The 9,610-nt window shown below is 34.8% G+C and overlaps 1 long non-coding RNA gene across 2 annotated transcripts; it reads left to right on the forward strand.

Moving 5' to 3' along the window:
* The first annotated feature begins 372 nt into the window (after window positions 1-372).
* On the forward strand, window positions 373-6,531 carry LOC134246088 (uncharacterized). Of its 2 annotated transcripts, none has more exons than XR_009987573.1 (4): window positions 373-483; window positions 2,789-2,873; window positions 5,838-5,991; window positions 6,463-6,531. It is a non-coding gene; the product is annotated as an uncharacterized LOC134246088 (long non-coding RNA). The 2 variants fall into 2 exon arrangements; XR_009987572.1 differs by having other exon boundaries at window positions 375-1,013.
* The last annotated feature ends 3,079 nt before the right edge of the window (window positions 6,532-9,610 follow it).

Consider the following 9,610-nt stretch of genomic DNA (forward strand, 5'->3'; position numbering starts at 1 on the left):
GTAGCGGGGAGGGGGGGGGGTACTTTCAGCTAGGACGGCCACTACCAACAACCAAGCCCCGAACCCCTCATCCCGAAGGCAAATAAGTTGAGGTGTCACGCAAGAAACATAATTTTTCTCTGCTCTCACGTATTTAACCGCTTTTTATCTAAATATACTAGGCCTACACATCATATCGACAAAAAATATTTTAATAGGAGCCCCTTTTTTTTATTCCATGAACAGGGGAAAACTTCTAAATTCTAATATAAAATCTCATAATCACACATAATCATAGTGAATGTAAACAGTTTATTTTCCCATCCTGCATCGCTCTGCAGGCGCTTTATTTCATTGGTCAATTTCCCGAGGCGCCATTTTTGGAGGATCGAGAAGGACGAAGAAGAAGGTGTAAGCAGCTCGTAAATGTGAAAAGTTGATGTTTTCACCACCCAGTGTCTTTAAGACTGTGATAAATGCAATGACCAACGACCAAGGATTAATGTACGTATATTTTTGTTAACTTTTTACGGCAAATAATTGTAATATTTGGCAACAACAAATCTTCACTATCGGAGGCAACTTTTGTTCTGACGCCATTTTAAAAAGTTGGATATCTAAGTTTTAAATTGTTAAGTGCATATATTGCAAGAGAGAGAGAGAGAGAGAGAGAGAGAGAGAGAGAGAGAGATTTGAGACAGTGATACAACATAACTTAAATAGATTATAGAGGTCCCAAGGCACCGTATGTTGTAAAATGGCAACGTTTCGCCTTTCACCATGTTTATTAAAATGTATGCTCAATATGTATGTTCTCTCTCTAAATATAAATGAATACTTTTCGGATTTAAACAAAAATATATTTTTAACCCCGCTCAAATTATCCGGATGATAATAGTTATACCGAGCATGGTTTCGTAGTTAAATTCAGACTGTAGTACATCCGGTTTGAATACATACATGTGTTTTCTTCTGACTTTCCGTTTTCGGATAGCCAACTCTTTTGATTTTTGGAACTTATGACTTATGGCAAGGTATGAATGAAATACTTTTGGTTCAAAACCTTGATAAAAGCATCAATATTTTTACAAAAAGTGTCTTCAATCTCAGCTTATCCGATTATCATGAAGGATATCATCATTCAGAACAGTTGGAATAGATTGTAGCCAATACTGTAGCATAACCCTTAATCATATGCATGATGATGATATGGAGGGAAAATATACATAAAAAAGTGAATGTAGGTGAAAGCCTGTCCACTTCTCTGAAGAGAATAGGTTTGTTTATTGAAATAGTTTACTGCTCAAAAGATTTTTTTGTACTGTCTAACCTGCTGAGATGAAGATGTAAAAAAAGAAAATTAAGCCTTCATAGTGAATTAATATTGATAGTATGTTTCAAAATGCTTATTACAAACTTGGTAATAAAATACAGAACACTTTAAAGCTGAATACGATTCGTAAAAGGAATCTGTCCGCCATTTTTGTTCCCGAGTCTATCTTCTCTGCAGACCGCTGTAAATAGGGCAGCAGTTGGTCACTGTTCAGTGTAATTAGTCTTCACTGGTGAAGACGGACGTACGCTATACAGAAGAACTCGGTAGCGAGAGTAATAACGTAATACTTCATCTAATGCAGGAAAATAAGATACCAAATAAGTTTAAAACAATTATAGTTTTATAAGTCAGTATAATATACAAAAAACACAGATAAACGTAACTGCAATAAAATGTAAAAAAAAAAAAGGTAATGCAAGATAACCAGCACGATCACGGGTTGCTATTCCACGCCAATACCCGTGACAATAAAGCAGTCAGGTGTAACGATTGCAACGAGTATACCCTAGTATTGATGTATCGTAGATAATGCTATCGAAAATGGCGTATGCCTATTTACGAGTTGTGTTCAGCTTTAAGTTGAGAAGAAAATAAGTAAATAATCAAGCACAATTAAACTACTTACATACATGTACAGTGTACATGGTATTGTCTAACTGAACAGACTTAGCTGTCATAAAAAATAACATGCTTCTTATATCTGAATATAATTATAAGTTTATAACATACGCCACATTCTACATAACTGTGGTGCAGGCAAACAATGAGTCGAGCACAATATCATATTCTGCTGGTGAGCTATTGCATTAGATTAAATATTTTGAAAAAAAGACTTGTATGAAATAGTGAATTAGTGATGGTTGTCCTGACATAGGAGAAGTAGAATGGTACAAACTAGTTGATGCTCATTTGTTTGAAATTTTTATACGCCTGAATTGATAGATTCGGCACGTGTATTGATTTTGTCCTTTCTGTCTGTTGTCAACTTGAACCATTGCCATGACTTTTGAACTGTGAGAGATAGAGACTTCATATTTGGTATGCATACTACGATAATTAAGTTCTTTGAAATGCAACAAGGTCAATGACCTTGTGACTTTGACTGTAATTATATGTTAAAATAGCTTTTTCGAACTTTTGCCATAACTGTTTATCTCAGTGTCTGTCTGTTGTCAACTTAAACCTTCACCATAACTTTAGAACTATATGAGATAGTGACATCATATTTAGTATGCATACTCCACTTATGAAGTGCTTTCACGTGACAACAAGGACAATGATTATGTGATCTTGACTGTGACCTATATGCTAAAAAAATTGCTTTTTCAAAACTTTGTTGCCGCCGGGCACATAGTGTTTTACAAGCGCATCTTGTTTTGTTTTTTTTTTGCCCATCCCTGTTGTTGCTAATGCTATTACATAATTAGTTTAAATTAGAATGCAATAGTACCTTAACATAATTTATCATTTCAGAGAGAAGAAAACTGCATGACTTTAAAAGAAAACCAGTGAGATAAAATCATATAAAATGTATGATGATTCAGGATGTGGTCATTTGGTAAGTGGTAATTAAATCATGATTGGTATGTATAACAATTGCCTGAAAAAAAAATGATTCTAAATTTTAAATACTGAGCTGTGGTTTATCAGCTGTGAGCTACAAGAAGTTTTATGTAAAAGCTAGGGCTGAAACAATTTGCCCCCCTCCATGTTATGTATGTATTGTCGTGATTGACATACAATCAGTTCTCTAATACATACACTACAGTAAAACTTTGTCATCTCGAACCTGAATTGAAGAGGAAAAAACTTTGATATCTCTCAAAAAATTTGAATGAAAAAGAGGAGATGTTATTAACTGATTTCTTGCTGTTCAGTATTTTGATGATTTTAAGGAAGCTCTAAAAACTGCACACTAAAGAGCTCTACTTTGATATTGGGTAGTTTTATGCAGTTATTATTTAAACATTATTTTTAGCATTATCTAAAATCAAAAATAAAGAAATTATTTGATTATTTTCATAAATTTTCCAAATGTATTAAGTAAACAGCAATGATTTCTGCTCACAAATAGTCCATTGTCTTTGAAAATTTCTTGGGGAAATGATGCACATACGATATGTTCTAAATGAATAAAAAAGGCTCATTATGCACATCTTTCTATGATAGATTTTTTTCTCTCCAAAGATTAATTTCTGTAAGTCTGACACTAAGTTTTTAGAGTTTCCTCAATTTTTTAGCTCACCTCAACGAAGTTGGGGGAGCTTATGTAATACCCTCGGTGTCGGCGTCGGCGTCGGTGTCGGCATCCCAGGTTAAGTTTTTTGGAGCAGTTTTCTTTTTAAGTACTTCTATGTCCTATATTGATTAGACATGCATGGAAGATTTGTAGTGTGTTTCATTGTACCAGTCAAAGTTTGTGCTGCAATTTCAAAAAGAGGAATGACCAGGTTAATGTTTTTGGAGCAGGTTAAATTTTTGTGAAAACTTTTTGGTGTAGGTCTCATTTCCAAGGAATTATAAACCCTATGTTGACCAAACTTGCATGGATGATACATCTAAGGATGCACACTACCGGGCTTGCTTCGGATGCTGAATCTGACCTACATTTTCCGGTTAAGTGAACAGGTTAAATTTTTGGTGAAGGTCTCATTTCCAAAAAATATGAGCATATAATGACCAAAAATGATACATCTAAGGATGCATACTACCAGGCTTGCTTCGGATGCTGAATCTTATATAGATTTTACAGCAGTCTAAACAGGTAAAGTTTTTGGTGAGATTTCATTTCCAATAACTATTTGTTGACCAAACTTGCATATTATCTAAATGCATACTACCAGGCTTGCTTCGGATGTTGAAACCTACATTTTCCGGTTAGAGAGAAATTAAAGTTTTTTGGTGCAGGTTTCATTTCCAAGTAACTATAAGCCCTATGTTGACCAAAATTTACATCTTAAGGATGCATACTACCAGGCTTGCTTCGGATGAAATCTGACCTACGTTTCCGGTTGAGTGAACAGGTTAAAGGTTTTGGTGCAGGTCTCATTTCTAATATACTATGAGCCCTATAATGACTTAACTTGCATGGATGATACGTCTAAAGATGCATAACCAGGCTTGCTTAGATGCTGAATCTGACCTACATTTTCTGCTTGAGTAAACAATTTAAACTAATTTTTTGTTGCAGATTTCAAAAGTAATATGAATTTTTTAATGACCAAACTTGCATGGATGATAATTTTAGAATGCACACTAATGGAATGCTGAATTCAACATAAATTTTTCAGATAATGGACCAGGTAAAAGTTATGGGTGCAGGTCTATTACCAAAAAGCTATAAGGCTTATATAACATTGTGTAAACCAAACTTGCACAAATGATGCATCAAGGGATGAAAACTCAAATTTGCTTCAGATGCTGGATTTTAATTACATTTCATGAAGAACTAGTTTATTTTTTATATAGGTCTATTTCAAAGTATAAATCACAATTGCATGAATATTTTCATTTTTGGAATGTACACTTTTTGTTGGTTAATTGTGTGACTTTGCCTTATTTAAAGACAACATTCGTTGAGGTGAGCTCTGTAATCTCTGATTACCTATGTTTAGATACATGTATTCAATGAAATTATTTGAAGTATTAAATTTTGGTAAATTTTATGAAAGTAAAAGGTTATGTGGTTGAAAACAGACCTGGGGTAATGGTAATGTGTAATGGTAATGCATTGTAATCATTACATTTTTTCAAAGTAATGGGGTGCAATGTGTAATGGATCCATCTTTCAATTACAAGCAATTGTAATTTATAGTTTGGTTGAAAATACTTAAAAAAAACAGCATGCATGCATGACAATAGGGCTTAAATTTTTAATGTCTCTTAATTTTTCAGTGACATTAAAACAGGAATTGTCATCACCAATAGACAAATTTCACATTGCTAAGAGTTGTCTCCAATTGTCGGTGTATCGCTCATTTTTCTCACTTTGTCCTTTGTAAGTTACTTGTATTTTTTCAATCTTCAAACGATATTGGACAATTACGATCTGTATCTGTATGGCCAGAGTATGGGGTAACATGAAAATCATAATGAACATGTTCATACAGATTTCACTTCCAAGATATTGACCCTCAAAGTTGGTACGGTTATATAGAGGGAAAACAGTGTCTTAAGCCGATTGACCCCAGATTGACCCTGCAAAGGGGAATAACTTTTGTAAATGTGAAAGTTGTCTATGGTATATCATAGAGATCTAAAACTGACTGAATTTTGATCCACCAATTCATGAACATGATGAGTGGATGTAAATAATGTTGGTCAATTTTTGTAAAAAAAAAATTTAAATTATTTGTTTATAAACCGAGTGTACATGCAATACTGGCATAAAATTACTCATAAGATATATGTATACTTACACCATGATAAAAGCGTATGTGTCCAATGCAGCATATGATAAATCATTAACATACAAGTACATGTATATCCATACTGTAATACATATATATTGCATTGTTTTTAGAGACCTGTTCTGTGGATGCCCTTAGACAGTGTGTCTACCCATCACGCCATCTGATATCACTTGTTCTGAGCATATTTCTCTCTCAAACTTAAACTACAGAGAGCCTGTGGATAGAGGATGAAGAGTGACCTTGGACTAATTTTCTAGGTCAAAGGTCAGTATCAAAATGTTCTGTATATCTTTATTCAAAGTCGTAGTCCAGAGTATATTTCTCCCTTGGTGTAATCTAGCTTTTATGCAATTGGTGTGGAGGGTCTGCAGTGACCTTCAACCAATTTTTTAGGTCAAATATCAAAAATTTAAAAAAGATTCTCTCTCTATTAATATTTTTGTTATTATAAAGAGTATATTTTCTCTCAAACTAATTCAACTTAAAGCAGGGTTCTATGAAATTGTAATATATTCTCAATGACATAATGAGGCTGAAAACATTATTTATATTATGTAAAAGATTTTTCCTTATCATGAAGCATTTAATTTTAAAGAGACACATTAAATGCTAAAATCATATGTATCATGGTCATGGAAAGTAATTATTGATATTGGTATATTAAAGAACATTGACTGATCTTTCAGATTTTTAAGTTATGACACATCATATGATAATTTTGTATGAATATTGCAGATCATAGGTGATGTGAAGGAAATACCAGGGAACTGATGTTGAAAGAAGTACTTCATGACGCTTATGAATGGACTTAAATGTGAAAGACTGTTCCTTGTTTATCTAAGATATATGAATTTATTTAGTATTTTGATATCATTGAAAAATACTGTTACAGTTTTTGTACATCAAATGAATTATTAAACATATAAAATGGTAATGATTTTTTTTTCTCTTACATTTAATAATTTTTTTGATAGATTTTTGAAAGAATACACATAATTTCACTTCGCTTCCTTAAGAAAAGTTGGGGAATCTTGAAGTTTCCCAGTAACTTCAACCAGGAATGGGACTTCAGATAATTCCACCAAGTTTCCGCCACACAGAAACTGCTACACAAGTTCCATGTAGTTTCCTGAGTCAAGGAAACTTTAGGAATAGTAAGGTTTCACGAGGTTCCATGTGGTTTCCCGTAATAGGAAACCTTAAGATTCCATCAAGTTTCCATTCCACGGAAACCACTACACTCCGATTCTCTGTGGTTTCCTGAGTCACGGAAACTTCAGGAATCATGAGGTTTCCCAAGCTTCCATGTAGTTTCCTTAAAAAGGAAACCTTAAGATTCCACCAAGTTTCCATCCCACGGAAACCACTACGCTCCGATTCCATATGGTTTCCTGAGTCACGGAAACTATAGGAATGGTGAGGTTTCCCGAGCTTCATGTAGTTTCCCGTAAAAGGAAACCTAAAGATTCCACCAGGTTTCCATTTCACGGAAACCCCCTACGCTCCGATTCCATCAAGTTTCCTGATTCTGGAAACCAGTGGAATCTTTAGGTTTCCCATTACGGGAAACTACATGGATGTTCGGGAAACTTCAGGTTTACAGAGGTTTCCGTGGTTCGGGATACCTTATGGAATCGGAGCGTAGGGGGTTTCCGTGTCACGGAAACTTGGCGGAATAACCTGGCATCCGCTGCGGAAACCACTGGGAAACATGATGTAAACTTGAGGTTTCCATGTGGTTTCCATAAAGTTTCCCATGATGGGAAACCACTTTTTTCACCCAGTGAGTATTATTTTAAGAACAGGAGGGCTTTGTTTATTTGTTAGACGTGCTTATTGATACCTGTAATTTACTGAACTTGTGCATAATTTACATCAGAGAGGGGGTATACAGTCATGTAACCCTACATGTATCGCTTGAAGTGAGCATCGACTTTTAATTCTTTATTAATGTTTTCTTCATGCACTGAGCAATAAAATTATAGCATGTTATAACTTAATTTTATATTTTGATTTCTTTTTCCTCAGTTATTTAATTAATGTAGAGCTACTTACAATGCAATACTTGTTGATGGCAATTCTATGAGATATTGAGAATATGTATTAAACTATTAATCTAGCATATATAGCATACAAGATAGTATTAAAGGGTTTTTATCATTAAACTGTACTACAAAACTAGTATAACCTTATTGTATATATTTGTTTGTCAATTTTGAGGACAAATGGCCAACCAGTGAAGAGCAAATGAGTTGTCATGATGGAGAGCCAATAAGATCCAAACCAACGTTGGCCCAAAAATGATGTTTTCCTAATATTGAAAGAATAAGTGGCCCAACAATGGCTCAATGATATCCGTTCGTTGGTCCAACAATAAGCCAACAAGTTGGTCTGATTAAGGGCCGATGAGCAAATTACCGTAGGCCCAACATTAATTGCTTACAATGGCCAACTGTACAAAAATGACGTTTACCCAACATTGAAAAAATACATTGGCCCAACAGTGGCCCAATATTAACTGTTACATTGGCCCAACAATAAGCCAACAAGTTGGTCTGATTAAGGGCCGATGAGCAAATTACCGTTGGCTCAACATTAGTTGCTTACAATGGCCCAATTGTACAAAAATGACGTTTGCCCAATATTGAAATAATACACTGGCCCAACATTGGCCCAATATTAACTGTTACATTGGCCCAACAATAAGCCAACAAGTTGGTTTGATTAAGGGCCGATGAGCAAATTACCGATGGCCCAATGTTGAATTCAAACAGTGGCCCAACATAAGGAGCGTTGTTGGCCCAACAAAGGTCCAATAACATCCTGCTATCTGGGTATAGCCATTTAAAGTTTAAGCCAATCAGATTGCAGCGCACGTGCATGCACGTGTTTTCAAGAAAATTGCTATATATCATATTGTAGAACATCCTAAAGTATGCCTGTATTTTAAATTTCATATAATTTCATCAAAAAACTGAAAAGATATTGAGATTTTTGTTTCAGCCAATCAGAGCGAAGCGCACGTGCATGCGCGTGAGTTCGTGCTAATTTGACAGTGTCATATTATCTACACTATTGATATGTCTTCATATAATGAGTTTAAGGTCATTTAGTTAAAAAATGCCAAAGTTATAGCTATATTAAGTATATCGGTCATTTCACTCATATCACGCGCACGCACGTGCATGCGTATGCGCGCAAAATGACCTTCGTTCCGCACACCTACACTACACACCTATTAACCCTAAAAAGGTTTTAGCTTAGTTGGATGAACAGTTTCTGAGAACACTCGCGGACAAAAAAGTACCGGAGAACAAAGAAGAAAAAAAAGAATAATAATAATAATAATAATAATAATAACTAGTGCTAATTGTAACGGGGACCGTTACAGATGTTCCCCAAACGCTCCCTAAATTCCTTTTGGTACCATATTTCCTGTAAGCTTCATTAAATCAGACAAACTCTGTGCATTTTCGACTTAAACAACGTTTCCTCAGAAGGATACCAATTATTTTCAAATTTTAGCATTGCACCCGGGCGCACGTGCGTGCACGTGCATGATGACCATACCATCTTGTAGGAGTCTCTTATATCTATCTGTATTCTAAATCCCATCCTGTTTGTTTGAAAAACAAAGGAGATATAGCCATTTAAAGTTTCAGCCAATCAAATTGCAGCACACGTGCATGCGCGTGATTTCTTGAATTTTTTTCTATATCGTATTGTAGGACATCCTAATGAATGACTATGTTTTAAATTTAAAAACATTTCGTCAAAAAACAAAGGAGATATAGCCATTTCAAGTTTCAGCCAATCAGATTGCAGCACACGTGCATGCACGTGATTTCCTGAATTTGTTTGTATATCATATTGCAGGATATCC

The sequence above is a fragment of the Saccostrea cucullata genome, unplaced genomic scaffold (genome assembly GCF_032062105.1).
Source record: "Saccostrea cucullata isolate Sc308-1 unplaced genomic scaffold, CSIRO_AGI_Scuc_v1 ctg13774, whole genome shotgun sequence".
NCBI classification, from domain to species: domain Eukaryota; kingdom Metazoa; phylum Mollusca; class Bivalvia; order Ostreida; family Ostreidae; genus Saccostrea; species Saccostrea cuccullata.